This window comes from Carassius auratus, unplaced genomic scaffold, assembly GCF_003368295.1.
Source record: "Carassius auratus strain Wakin unplaced genomic scaffold, ASM336829v1 scaf_tig00215279, whole genome shotgun sequence".
Classification (NCBI taxonomy): Eukaryota; Metazoa; Chordata; class Actinopteri; order Cypriniformes; family Cyprinidae; genus Carassius; species Carassius auratus.
This window is the reverse complement of record NW_020528023.1, coordinates 103650-118746: the sequence shown is the minus strand read 5'-3', so window position 1 is coordinate 118746 and position 15097 is coordinate 103650.

Here is a 15097-nt window from a genome sequence, read left to right as displayed (position 1 = left end):
CAGTCGTTCTCATTTTTATATTTTTAGGTCAAACCGTTCTTGTCTGTGACTGATATAATGAAGGTCTATGGTCACCACCTCAAAGAGCAGGCACAGAGGAGTCCAAATTAAACAATTCCCCATCGTAAGTACACATTGATGACCTAAGACACCAAACGAGCAGTATTTATATCGTTTTTACCTCTTGTACACAACCACGTCCAAGTGGACACTTTTTTATTTACTTCCTAAAAAATGTAAAACTTCATAACTACAGCTTTTATTATCTGTTTTTGATTTTTTTGATAATTCTGCTAGATTTCTTGTAACATCTAAAAGCCACAAACTATTAATTGATTCTTGGGCAGACAGTTATGGAAAAGTTAATAAGCCTGGAGTACACTACACAATTTTCTGTTGGTTTTCTGATGATTTTCGGTCTGGAGAGGTCGACACTATACTTGCTGAAAGTCTGCAGATTTGAGTTGACAAATTCCATAGAAAATCACAAAGTGTTTGATGGTCACACAGACTTTTTTTTTTTTTTTTTTTTTTGGTCACATGGACTCCGACTTTTATCTTCAGACATTGATTGTATCGACTCGGAGGATATCAAACATGTTTGATATTTTCAGCTGATTTTAGAAAGCAGGCACAGTTTCACCGACAGGACTTAGACTTAGACAGGATTAGGCCACAGTTCAATTAGGACATTTAAGTAATTTAAATTAACATGCCCACATTACTGGTGTGCATCTTGAGACAAAACAAAGGCACTAATAGGTTTTAAGATCAGTCAGTGCAAGTTTATATCAGCTGAAACAGCTCAGAATGACATTGTAGTCTGGGACTAGTCTTAAACCTTGTCTGTGAACCAGAGGGATTTTGTTTTAATTTGTCATGCGTCTCCTAGTTTGTTGAGACGGGACCAACTTTAACGTCTGGTAGTGTATGATCCTCGGTCGTGTAATGTATTATGCTTAGTTTTCCTTTGCCCCAATTTTGGGGTGTTTTAAAAACTCTGTTCAGATTTTAACTGTGATGTAGAGTATTCAGGCCTTTAGAGACACTGGGGAAATCACAGCTGTCAATCATGACGTCAGACCCCATGTTTAGAATTCCAGTAAAACAAAACCTATGAACACTTGAACATACATCAGTGTGAAAATAACTACCTAAAATGACAGAAAATAAATATAGTAATGTCCCATTATTTTTAATGCGTATCTTGCCTCTCACTCCATTCACGCAGAGGGCGGAACTGCAGCCAGAATGATTGGCTTCAATGTAACCAACACCACTTTGACAGTTGGTTTAGTTTTTGTTATATGGTCAACAGTTTATTGGGACATCAGTCCAAGCAGTTTGATCTGTCAGATGATCCTGAGGTAAAGGCGTGATTGTCTATTAGCAGAGAGGCTTTACTATATTGAGAAAGAAGAGTGAATGGAAGAAGTGTTGCTTCTATTGCATCTCTCTGAAGAACCTTTTAAGCACCTTTATTTTTAGGAGTCAATGGTGTTGGAGAAGGAAACGAGGAAAGAGAACAGACAGGTGGCGACTTCAGAATCATATTGAGATTAGCAGAGGAGATGGGAATTTAGTCAATGAGTCCGGTGAAGTTAATAAACTTTTTAAAAATCATTTTACTTTACTATGAAAGTTACTGAGAACAAGAAGCGGTTTAGTTACCCAGATTCTTAAAAGTAACTTCATTTTCACTTCACAATAATTATAATAATTATTATTAATTAAAATATAATAAACGTTAGCGTGGAGAGAGCATACAAACTCCACACAGTTTTTTGTTGTTCACAATAAACTACAGAACACACACCCCCACACACAAACTGAATCTAATAGAGAATCATGCTTTGGTTCCTATTTTAGAATGACTTTAGTCTAGTTACAGCGAATAATAATAATAATAATTTTTATTTTAATTATTACAATTTTAAATGTATTATAAATAATAAAAATACATGTAGCCTAATGTATTTGGCTGGGCTGGGTTTTTCACATGATTTATTCCAAAGAGTTCTGCTGTTTTCCATCTGCATTAAGATCTCTAGCAGTTCATTTTAATGTATAATAAACATAAAAAAATCATGCTATTACACAAATCCGGAACAAATTAGCTTTTAATTAATGCATTTTTGTGTGTATTCCGCAGTTTCTAAACATTAGGGGAGAGCAGGGGCGAAAGTACCATTTTTCAGAAAAAAATAATTTTAAAAGATAATGTTATAGACAGATATATATTTCTGCTGTGGCCAGTAACTAGGAAGTGTGATCTATCAATACCAGGTGGTGTTTTGTAGAAATGTAGAAAGACTTCAGTATAATTTCACTTTGAACTTAAGTTGCACATTGTTACTTTTGACCCCGTCGGTTGGGACGAAAGGAACACACAGGTGGGTCAAAAGTAACACAACAATATAAGCTAGATTTGTTTCTGTTAGTCTTATTTTTTATTAAGTATACCTGACTATGACCTTGTTAATATGTAACTACAAACATATTTTGTCTTTTATCTTTGCAAAAAAAAAAAAAAAAACATTTAAATTACATTTTCATATTTTCCTTTTAAATTTAAGTTTCAGCAAATGTCTCAAAACCCGATTGTACAAACTTGTTTTCATATTTTTATTTCAGTGTATTCTTATAAAACATTTTTCAACAGAATGAACAAAATAAAAATTGAATTACATAAATTCTAAACATTATGTTATAGGCCTATTCATGTTTCCATCCAGTTGTTTTTATGCATCAGTTCAAAATGTGCATTAAAACATCTGGAAACACTGCAAATTCTTAGGTGGAGGTTTCAAAGGTAAAGTATGCCTAAAACCTAAATATAACTAATGAGGTTCCTCTCTGTCCAGAAAAGCCCTCTCATAAACATCTGGATAAAACCAGACCTCTGTCTGTCTGTCTGACCCTCACTCAGACATATTCTTTTGGTATAATATGACATAAACTTTTTAATAAATGATGCATGACACAGAAATTTACAGTATAACATGCACCGAAACAAAATAAATACTTCTTGTAACTGTCACGACCGGTGATACAAGGAAACACGGAGAGAGAACCAATTGCGAGTACGTCTTTATTTGAGGGGTAATCCAAAAAGCATAAACAGTCCAGGCAGGAGTCAATACCAAACACAATCTAAACATGAAAACAAAACACGAACACAAGGCAAGGGCAAGACTGATTGACGGACATGAATTCACAAGGACTCCGTGACACATACTCAGACAGACCGGGTTAAATACACAAGGAGAGACAAACGCTAATGGGACATTGATAGAGTGTAATGATAGGTAACTAGTGACAGCTGGGTGCAATAATTAAGCAGAGACGTGAGGAAGTGGTTCATAAAGTGACAGACACCGTGGGGACGGAGGACATCTAGTGGATTCCCAGGGAACACAACCCAGACACTGTGACAGTAACTGTAGCGGGACAAAAGTAACAATCGTTACTGCTTCAATAATTTACTTTTTGTACTCGAAAACAGTTTTACGGACCTAACTCTGGAAAACGATGACAAAATCATGTGATATTTCTCAGCTCCATCAAGGGTTGCGTGTTGAACATGCTGTCATAGCTTGGAATGCAAATGCAATAAGAGGCTCTGAGAAAATCGCTTTGTTACTTTCGTCCCACGTTACTTTCGACCCCGCTCTCCCTATACAGAGATCGCACTGCATGTGAAAAGCAAGCATTTAGGCCTAGCAAATGAGAATCGCTACAATTATTGAATATAGTTTGAGACAAAGGCCTTCTTAATGATTTTTTTTTTAAATTCGTTTAAGATAATAAAAGCCAGCTGTTTTTAATAACTGATCAAAACTGAGCTCCACAAACAGATTTTCCAAAAGACTTTGACTTCTCTGAACATGAGCACTACAGTTTCAAAATCAAAACCAGATGCCGGTGTTTTTATATCACTGTATTTCTGAAGGAAACCAACTGTCTTCAGAAAGTTTTGGATGTCATTTTCATTTCAGCTTGCGTGTAATGTCTGATAAAGAAGTGTGGAAAATGTTCTTTCTGCATCTGAAGCAGCAGTGGGGTAATTAAATCAAAGGGAGACATCTGTACATGATACAAGATATATGGAAAATAAGAAGGAAATAAAAGAAAGGAACAAGTCATAAATAGACTGAGGATTGGACATGGCAAGCTAAACAAAACTCTTCATGTTAGAGGAACACCTGACAGGACTTAAGTGATGATGTCAGGAGGAGGAAACATTCAAGACATCTTTATATCATGTAAGAAATATATAGAAGAATTCAAGAATCCGCTACAGTGGAGTATCATGTAAAAAAAATATAGAAACATTTGCAAATAATGACCAATGACGGATATGTGTTAAATAGAAGAAGGACTGGATTGGAAGGACGAATTTAATTAATATATAGTAAGTTAAAGTGATAGCCTAAAGCAGATGGCCGTAATGCAACACTATGGATGCCAACTGAAGTTAAAAATAAATAAATGAAGATTTCGCCTCGCGTTGCGGCGATGACGTCATCACCCGCGCGCTCACAACAACAGCCAGCGGCGAGTCTCGTGAGGCGAACAGTTCGCGATTCTTCACGTGTTTACATTATTGTAAAGGACACTTAACCGTTATTTAAGCAACATTCAAAGAGGTAATCTCTGATTTGTTTTCTTTCTGCGTCTGATGACTAAAACATTTCTCACAGCAGACGACGAGCATGTGAGGGAAATGACCAGATCTGAATCAGTTTCTCTCAGCAAACAGTCAGAATAAAGTGAGCTGATCTGCTGCTGATCCTGAATGTCTTGTTTAATGAGTGTTTATAGTCTGAGACTCATCAATATTATCAGCTGATCAAAATCCTCTTTATTTCATGATAATAGATCCTGTTTTCACCTCATTCATTGCACTGATGACTTCAGATCTGTTCATTGACACATTAAGATCATTTTATTGCTGTCAAGATCAGAAAACAACACGGTTATCAGTTATTGTGACATTACAAGATGAAACTATCACAACAGCATTTATTCATTAGTCTGTGATAAACCATGTTTCATATAAAACACAGAACTAAAACACATTCAGTTCAACTCAGTTCAGTGGTGCTTTATTTGTACCTTGCAAATTTGTAAAATTATATTTCTATGTTTATTCTTTCACTTTCTAAACTCTTAGATTGTGTATATTTGGTATCTTTTAATTATATGTGTTTTCAGCTCACAAGCATCAAAGCATGAGGAAGAAGATAAATCTGCAGAGACAGAGTTTACTGAAGAACAGAGAGAACATGAGAGATCTAGAACCCTGCAGAACCAAACACACTGAAGAACAAACAGCTTGTGTTTATTCTTCATCCTTCATCAATGAGGCTGAAGAACAAAGTTATCAGCAGTTCAACAGATTTAGGGTTTATAAAAATATGTTTAATCAATAAATAATATAGGCCATACTTTCTCTCTCAGCGTACAAAATAGCCACTGAAACGCTAATGTTCAAATTATATCCTGAGTGTGGTTAAGTGAAAAAATATTGGTCAGTTAATTAATTAGTTTAAAACCGTTATTAATTAACTAATACATTTTTAGTATAGATTATTAGTATTAATATTGTATTTATAATATGATATTACATTTTTGTAGTTAATCAAACATCATATAGATATCAATACAGAAACACTGGATTTATATCTGTTTTTTTTTTTTTTGGGGGGGGGGGGGGGGGTATAGATCATTGAATCATTTTGTAAAAGTCTGTGAAAATTATTATAATGTTCTGTAGCCATAGTCAACTTTTGCATCATATTTCTAAAACTTAGGAAAAAATTATTTATAATGTAAGTACATTTTTTTTTTACTTTAATTTTAGATCTGATCGAGAAGAAACATGTCAAAACTGGAGAAAAATCTCTCACAGAGACTGAAAGAGTTTCTTTACTGAAGAGAAGAAACGAGAAAGTTTTACCTGCTCTCAGTGAGGAAAGAGTTTGACATACAAACACAACCTCAGTGTTCACATGAGATCCACACTGGAGAGAAATCTTACAAGTGTTCACACTGTGACAAGAGATTCAGTCGGTCAGGAGACCTGAAATCACACGAGAGGATTCACTCTGGAGAGAAACCGTATCACTGCTCTGCATGTGGGAAGAGTTTCACTCACTAGTTTTCTCTACGAAGTCATCAAATAAACAATCACAATAACTAGTTTATCTTTACAGGTGTATTCCAGAAAGGAGGTTCAACAAACTCAGAGTTGAGGTGTCTCCCAAAGCTTTGCTCATGTGTAATAAACTTATTCCCCTTGGGAAATGTACTTGAAAAGTCTTGGTTCCCTGCATCACGAATCGGGTGAGCTGGAAGTTTCCACAGAGTTGAAATTTGCTCAGACTAATGTGCGCTCACCTGCAAGCAAACATTTAATCTTAAACGATCTAATTGATTCTCAGAATTTGAACATTTTATTTTTAACAGAGACCTGGTTACATACTAGTGATACTAAGTTCACTTTCTGAGGTTCTACCGTATAACTGTGTTTTTTTAATTCCCCGCGGGTCTCTGGTGGTTTGAACAATATTTTAAAATAAGCTTGAATTGTCGGACTCTGCACACTACACATTATGCTCATTCTGTACTCATCCTCTACAGAATGAGCACATTATGCTCATTCTGTAATGCCAGCATATGAGGATTAAGATTGCTATATTATTCTCTCTATTCTGCATTTCACCTCTGTTGTAATTTATTTCTAATAAACCTGACATTGTATATTAATTATTGTGGTGACTGTAAGTAATCAGGTGGCGTTCAGCAACATGTTCAGCAGCATCAGTGCCACCCTGTGATGTTCAGGACCAGGGAAAGCAGCATTAGTGCCACCCTGTGTTGTTTAGGACCAGTGAAAGCAGCATCAGTGCCACCCTGTGATGTTCAGGACCAGGGATAGCTCCTCCAACACAGGTGTGCACAGTTTCTCCTCTGACAGGGAGCCTCAGCTGCATCTCGTTTAACTCTGCGTGGAGGACACTTGGTACACAGAAACCTACAAAGGGCTCCAACATAACGAGAAAACCAGACAGAGATTATAGAAAACCACTGAGCACTGTGAATGTACTTTTGTACACAGTTTTGAAGACGGATAAACAAGAAATGTTGTGACAACCTGGACAGAAGTGTGAATTGACCATAATATTGTATGTTAGGTGTGAGATTCGTTAAACCTTGTTTGCTAGAATACATCTAATTAAGTGCACAATACTCCCACATTTGCTCGTTCCTGCAGAGTTTTGCTTCAACCCCAATCTGACACACCTGAACAAACTAGTCAAGCTCTTACTAGTCACACTAGAAACTTTGCTTCAGGTGTGTTGAGGCACGTTGTATCTGAACTCTGCAGGACACTGGCCCTCCAGGACTGAATTTGGGGACCCTGTCCTAATAGAAAGATAGAGTCAGGTGTGTTTGATGAAGGTTGGAGCTAAACTCTGCAGGAAAGTGTATCTCTAGGGCCAGAGTTGAGAACCCCTGCTTTAAACTGTTAACTTCTTCACAACCTTGTTTAAATAATATATAATAAAGCAGTTGTCGGTGTTGCACTGAATTCTGTGATGCTGTAGGCAATGTAACAGTGTAACCTGCAATCAAAGTACTGATTTGTGTCCCAATATATAAAATATTATTTATTGAACAATAATAGCCATTATAAACTATTTATTATATATTTTTAAACAAGTTTTAAATTGGATGCCATATACCTGTAATTTATGTTGAAAAACAAAATCCTTAAAGGGTAACTAAACCCCTGGTCAGAGCCTGACTCCACTCACTGACAATATTTGAAAAATGCTGAAAAGTGGGCAGATCACAGCGGAGATAGAGGGATGAACCGAGGGCGGGGCTGAGCGAGAGCGGCGTGAACCTGAGACCCGCAGTGACGGATTGATTGACAGCTGCTGCCAGAGACGCTAAAATGGAGAGTGACTCTAGTGACGCAAGTAGCTTTGCAACAGAGCGATCATTTGAAGTAGAGGACTTTTCTCAACTACCTTCATCTGAAGTGGATGTCGAGGTGTTTGTTCATATCAATTCGAGCAAATGGCTCAAACTGCGGTCTTAACTCCCGCATCGCGTCGCAGCGCGATCTGTGTGGAGAAGCCCATCTCCATCTCCACCTCCACTGCGTTGGAGAAGCAATCCCGTGTAAAATGCAGTTTGCACACTCCAGCTCTAGGCGGGAACTCACGGTCTTCCAGCTGGAAAACTATGAAAGTGACATTCAGCCAAGTATGGTGACCCATACTCAGAATTGGTGCTCTGCATTTAACCCATCCGAAATGCGCACACACACGCTGCGGCGCCCGGGGAGCAGTTGGGGGTTCGATGCCTTGCTCAAGGGCACTTAAGTCGTGGTATTGAAGGTGGAGAGAGAACTGTACATACACTCCCCCCACCCACAATTCCGTACACTCCCCCCACCCACAATTCCGTCCAGCCCGAGACTCGAACTCACAACCCTTCGATTGGGAGTCCGACGCTCTAACCATTAGGCCACGACTTCCCCTATGCAGTCCAGCAGTGGTGTCACAACCAGCAACACACCTCCGTACCATCCTGACCACTGTACTAAATAAAGATAAATCTACCCTAACTTGAAGATCTAAATAACTATATAATTGATATGCTAAATAGATGCTATAATAGTCTATCCTGATCGTTTTCAATACTCGCAAATCCAACTCCTGACTCACTACAGTGATTTTGACTGAACAAGATGGTTTTATACTGCCAAGAGCGCGGTAGCTTGTACCAAGGGGTGTGGTGAGCTGGAAACTGCTTACGTCACCTGCCACCGCTTGCGTCACTTGCCACCGCAACATCCAATAGGAAAAATCAACTGCAGTTGCCACCGTTCAACCTGAAGAGGGCAGCACTCAGACGTTTTTACACCATATATTGTAGAATTAAAACACTTTATACTCCAATGTCAAAAAAGTTACTCGAAACAATGAGCAGCACTAATAAAGCCCCATTCTTATAGATCATTAACTAAAAAAAAGTTGGTTTAGGGTTTAGTTACTCTTTAAAATATAAACGTTATGTTTAGTGCAAACAAGTAATACATTTGCAATATGATTATTGTTTTAACTGCAATAAAATAATGTGTAGCTAGTTGAAATTAAATTCTTGCTGTAAATATAAATAAATAAATGCTGTTTTTTCTATGATAAAATATCAATGGGTATTATAAATGATTAAGCCTTCATATGTTAACATAGATTTATAAAATGGAAAACAACCAGAGGTCAAAAACGCGAAAAGGCGAAATGTAAAAAAGGACAAGTAATAAGATAAATATTCATATTTAACACTGTAAAGAAAACATTCTGATTGGAGCATGTAAATTACCAGTTTGGTAAGTACGTTTTAAAAACGTTTGAAGGAGATATACGAACGTGATAAAAACGTTTATAAAACGTTGTGATAAAAACTAATTTATAATGTCAAAAAAAAAAAAAAAAAAGAAACGAAAAAAAAAAACCCAGACATTTTGAAGCTGAGGTCGAGGATTGTATTTATTTTAAACTAAATTATGTATTGGTTGAATTTTTTATTCTATATGTGTATGTGTTCAAGACACATCCATTGAAGTTAATTGTAATTAATCTCTCTCTCCCTGTGTTATAAATTAATTTATTAAACATTTGATTTTTAAATTAAAGTCAAAACAACTGCAAAACGAGACTTTGCCTGCTTTATCTTAACTGTTGAATAATTGTTGAAAAAAACGTTATCATGACATTTTCACAACGTGAAAAAAAAAAAATACGTTTTTACACCGTTGTTGTATTTGTTGGGTAATAACGTCTTTTATCGAGCATGAGGAGGTGAATGGTGCTTCTCAAACAGAAAGATGCATCCTGAAATTCAGATGATCAGTACAGACTCGTTTTCTTTCAGCTTATTTTCGTGAATTTAAAAGCTTGCATCCTTCCGTTTGAGAGACGCCCAGAGATAAGCTTCGACTCTGATTCCAAACGGCCCGGAATTCCCCACATTCCCACATTTCCCGACTGCAGCGAGGACACAGCGCAGACAGCAAGAGACAAGTAGCTCGTTCGATTTGATCCACTTTATGTCCTAGAAAACATTTGTACAGGTAGGTTATAACTTAAGCACAGACACTACTAATTTCGGTATATTTAATGCAATCCGATCCGTCCGAGAGATATGAGAATTAATTGCTGACAAGCGACAGGCCCAAATAACAGAAAATATAGAGTTTTAAATACTTATAAATTCGCTTTTATTGTGGACAAGACCGCAAGTAAGTTTTCAAAGAGGGGTTATTGAACACGAATCTGTATTTCTGCTTCTGTGTTTTGGTGTTGTTTTTGTGATGTGAAATCGAAAGTATTTTAAACAGACATTTGAGGAGGGTCTGTCTGCAGACTGCAAGACAGGCGTAACTTGAAGTTGTCCAAATCACACAGAACCACGCGAGATGTCACAATGAGATTTTGTCGGGCTGAGTTTGAAGCCGCATACCCTTTAATAAGGCACTTAATTTCACTAAGTACTAATTTAACGAGCGCTAAAAGAGTATAAACTCTACAGAAGTATGAATGTGATTTTGATATCATCATCCGCTATGTTGATCATGTGACCTACAAAGTTAAAACAAGCGCAAAAACAATAAGTGACAGGTTTAATTAATGTATAGTAAGTATCTTGATAATGAAGACAATTTCCCATGTTGTTGTCTTGTTGAGGAAACGGCTGCCTTTTTATTTTGTGATTGTAGTATAGCCAATACTGTTCATTTAAGTTTTTCTATTTTTAAATCCACTAATGTGATCAAGTTTTATCCTTCAATCATTTTGTTTTATTAAGAAACCCAAAATCATTATCTCTTGAATATTTTTTTTCAATTTTTAATCCTCATTAACATTTTTTTTCTTGTCTCGTACTATGATGAACACATGAAATTTTATTTACCGTTTTATGGCATTATGATTGTTCATTGTTAGATGCAACCGTCTTACCCTGATCTTTTATGTAATAATTTGGCAATAACAATAAAAAGAGGGATAGGTGCACTAACACCTCACAGCATCACTGACTCAACAGTCCAGTAAAGTTTCCCTCAGCGACTCTATACGCACAAAGGGTACGTCGATCAGCTGCTTGAAGATCTCACCTTTGGAGAAGACTGTTGATTTGACACTAAAAATGTAAGTATTACTACTTAAAAATTAACATTACCCCATAATGAATTGCATCTTTTGCCCACCCCAACACTGACGTGCAATAATAGCGATAAACTGCAACCAATAATTATATATATTTTATCTTAAAATGACATTTTGGTAAAAGAAGCATGTCCTAATAGAAAGATAGAGTCAGGTGTGTTTGATGAAGGTTGGAGCTAAACTCTGCAGGAAAGTGTATCTCTAGGGCCAGAGTTGAGAACCCCTGCTTTAAACAGTTAACTTCTTCACAACCTTGTTTAAATAATAAAGCAGTTGTCAGTGTTGCACTGAATTCTGTGATGCTGTAGGCAATGTAACAGTGTAACCTGCAATCAAAGTACTGATTTGTGTCCCAATATATAAAATATTATTTATTGAACAATAATAGCCATTATAAACTATTTATTATATATTTTTAAACAAGTTTTAAATTGGATGCCATATACCTGTAATTTATGTTGAAAAACAAAATCCTTAAAGGGTAACTAAACCCCTGGTCAGAGCCTGACTCCACTCACTGACAATATTTGAAAAATGCTGAAAAGTGGGCAGATCACAGCGGAGATAGAGGGATGAACCGAGGGCGGGGCTGAGCGAGAGCGGCGTGAACCTGAGACCCGCAGTGACGGATTGATTGACAGCTGCTGCCAGAGACGCTAAAATGGAGAGTGACTGTAATGACGCAAGTAGCTTTGCAACAGAGCGATCATTTGAAGTAGAGGACTTTTCTCAACTACCTTCATCTGAAGTGGAGGATGTCGAGGTGTTTGTTAATATCAATTCGAGCCCAAACTGACTCAAACTGCGGTCTTAACTCCCGCATCGTGATCTGTGTGGAGAAGCCCATCCCGTGTAAAATGCAGTTTGCACACTCCAGCCCTGGGAACTCACGGTCTTCCAGCTGGAAAACTATGAAAGTGACATTCAGCCAAGTATGGTGACCCATACTCAGAATTTGTGCTCTGCATTTAACCCGTCAGAAATGCGCACACACACAGAGCAGTGAACACACACACACACACACAGTTGGGGAGTTGATGCCTTGCTCAAGGGCACCAAAGTCGTGGTATTGAAGGTGGAGAGAGAACTGTACATGCACCCCCCCGACCCACAATTCCATCCGGCCCGAGACTAGAACTCACAACCCTTCGATTGGGAGTCCAACCCTCTAACCATTAGGCCACGACTTCCCCTATGCAGTCCAGCAGTGGTGTCACAACCAGCAACACACCTCCGTACCATCCTGACCACTGTACTAAATAAAGATAAATCTACCCTAACTTGAAGATCTAAATAACTATATAATTGATATGCTAAATAGATGCTATAATAGTCTATCCTGATCGTTTTCAATACTCGCAAATCCAACTCCTGACTCACTACAGTGATTTTGACGGAACAAGATGGTTTTATACTGCCAAGAGCGCGGTAGCTTGTACCAAGGGGTGTGGTGAGCTGGAAACTGCTTACGTCACCTGCCACCGCTTGCGTCACTTGCCACCGCAACATCCAATAGGAAAAATCAACTGCAGTTGCCACCGTTCAACCTGAAGAGGGCAGCACTCAGACGTTTTTACACCATATATTGTAGAATTAAAACACTTTATACTCCAATGTCAAAAAAGTTACTCGAAACAATGAGCAGCACTAATAAAGCCCCATTCTTATAGATCATTAACTAAAAAAAAGTTGGTTTAGGGTTTAGTTACTCTTTAAAATATAAACGTTATGTTTAGTGCAAACAAGTAATACATTTGCAATATGATTATTGTTTTAACTGCAATAAAATAATGTGTAGCTAGTTGAAATTAAATTCTTGCTGTAAATATAAATAAATAAATGCTGTTTTTTCTATGATAAAATATCAATGGGTATTATAAATGATTAAGCCTTCATATGTTAACATAGATTTATAAAATGGAAAACAACCAGAGGTCAAAAACGCGAAAAGGCGAAATGTAAAAAAGGACAAGTAATAAGATAAATATTCATATTTAACACTGTAAAGAAAACATTCTGATTGGAGCATGTAAATTACCAGTTTGGTAAGTACGTTTTAAAAACGTTTGAAGGAGATATACGAACGTGATAAAAACGTTTATAAAACGTTGTGATAAAAACTAATTTATAATGTCAAAAAAAAAAAAAAAAAAAGAAACGAAAAAAAAAACCCAGACATTTTGAAGCTGAGGTCGAGGATTGTATTTATTTTAAACTAAATTATGTATTGGTTGAATTTTTTATTCTATATGTGTATGTGTTCAAGACACATCCATTGAAGTTAATTGTAATTAATCTCTCTCTCCCTGTGTTATAAATTAATTTATTAAACATTTGATTTTTAAATTAAAGTCAAAACAACTGCAAAACGAGACTTTGCCTGCTTTATCTTAACTGTTGAATAATTGTTGAAAAAAACGTTATCATGACATTTTCACAACGTGAAAAAAAAAAAAAATACGTTTTTACACCGTTGTTGTATTTGTTGGGTAATAACGTCTTTTATCGAGCATGAGGAGGTGAATGGTGCTTCTCAAACAGAAAGATGCATCCTGAAATTCAGATGATCAGTACAGACTCGTTTTCTTTCAGCTTATTTTCGTGAATTTAAAAGCTTGCATCCTTCCGTTTGAGAGACGCCCAGAGATAAGCTTCGACTCTGATTCCAAACGGCCCGGAATTCCCCACATTCCCACATTTCCCGACTGCAGCGAGGACACAGCGCAGACAGCAAGAGACAAGTAGCTCGTTCGATTTGATCCACTTTATGTCCTAGAAAACATTTGTACAGGTAGGTTATAACTTAAGCACAGACACTACTAATTTCGGTATATTTAATGCAATCCGATCCGTCCGAGAGATATGAGAATTAATTGCTGACAAGCGACAGGCCCAAATAACAGAAAATATAGAGTTTTAAATACTTATAAATTCGCTTTTATTGTGGACAAGACCGCAAGTAAGTTTTCAAAGAGGGGTTATTGAACACGAATCTGTATTTCTGCTTCTGTGTTTTGGTGTTGTTTTTGTGATGTGAAATCGAAAGTATTTTAAACAGACATTTGAGGAGGGTCTGTCTGCAGACTGCAAGACAGGCGTAACTTGAAGTTGTCCAAATCACACAGAACCACGCGAGATGTCACAATGAGATTTTGTCGGGCTGAGTTTGAAGCCGCATACCCTTTAATAAGGCACTTAATTTCACTAAGTACTAATTTAACGAGCGCTAAAAGAGTATAAACTCTACAGAAGTATGAATGTGATTTTGATATCATCATCCGCTATGTTGATCATGTGACCTACAAAGTTAAAACAAGCGCAAAAACAATAAGTGACAGGTTTAATTAATGTATAGTAAGTATCTTGATAATGAAGACAATTTCCCATGTTGTTGTCTTGTTGAGGAAACGGCTGCCTTTTTATTTTGTGATTGTAGTATAGCCATACTGTTAATTTAAGTTTTTCTATTTTTAAATCCACTAATGTGATCAAGTTTTATCCTTCAATCATTTTGTTTTATTAAGAAACCCAAAATCATTATCTCTTGAATATTTTTTTTCAATTTTTAATCCTCATTAACATTTTTTTTTCTTGTCTCGTACTATGATGAACACATGAAATTTTATTTACCGTTTTATGGCATTATGATTGTTCATTGTTAGATGCAACCGTCTTACCCTGATCTTTTATGTAATAATTTGGCAATAACAATAAAAAGAGGGATAGGTGCACTAACACCTCACAGCATCACTGACTCAACAGTCCAGTAAAGTTTCCCTCAGCGACTCTATACGCACAAAGGGTACGTCGATCAGCTGCTTGAAGATCTCACCTTTGGAGAAGACTGTTGA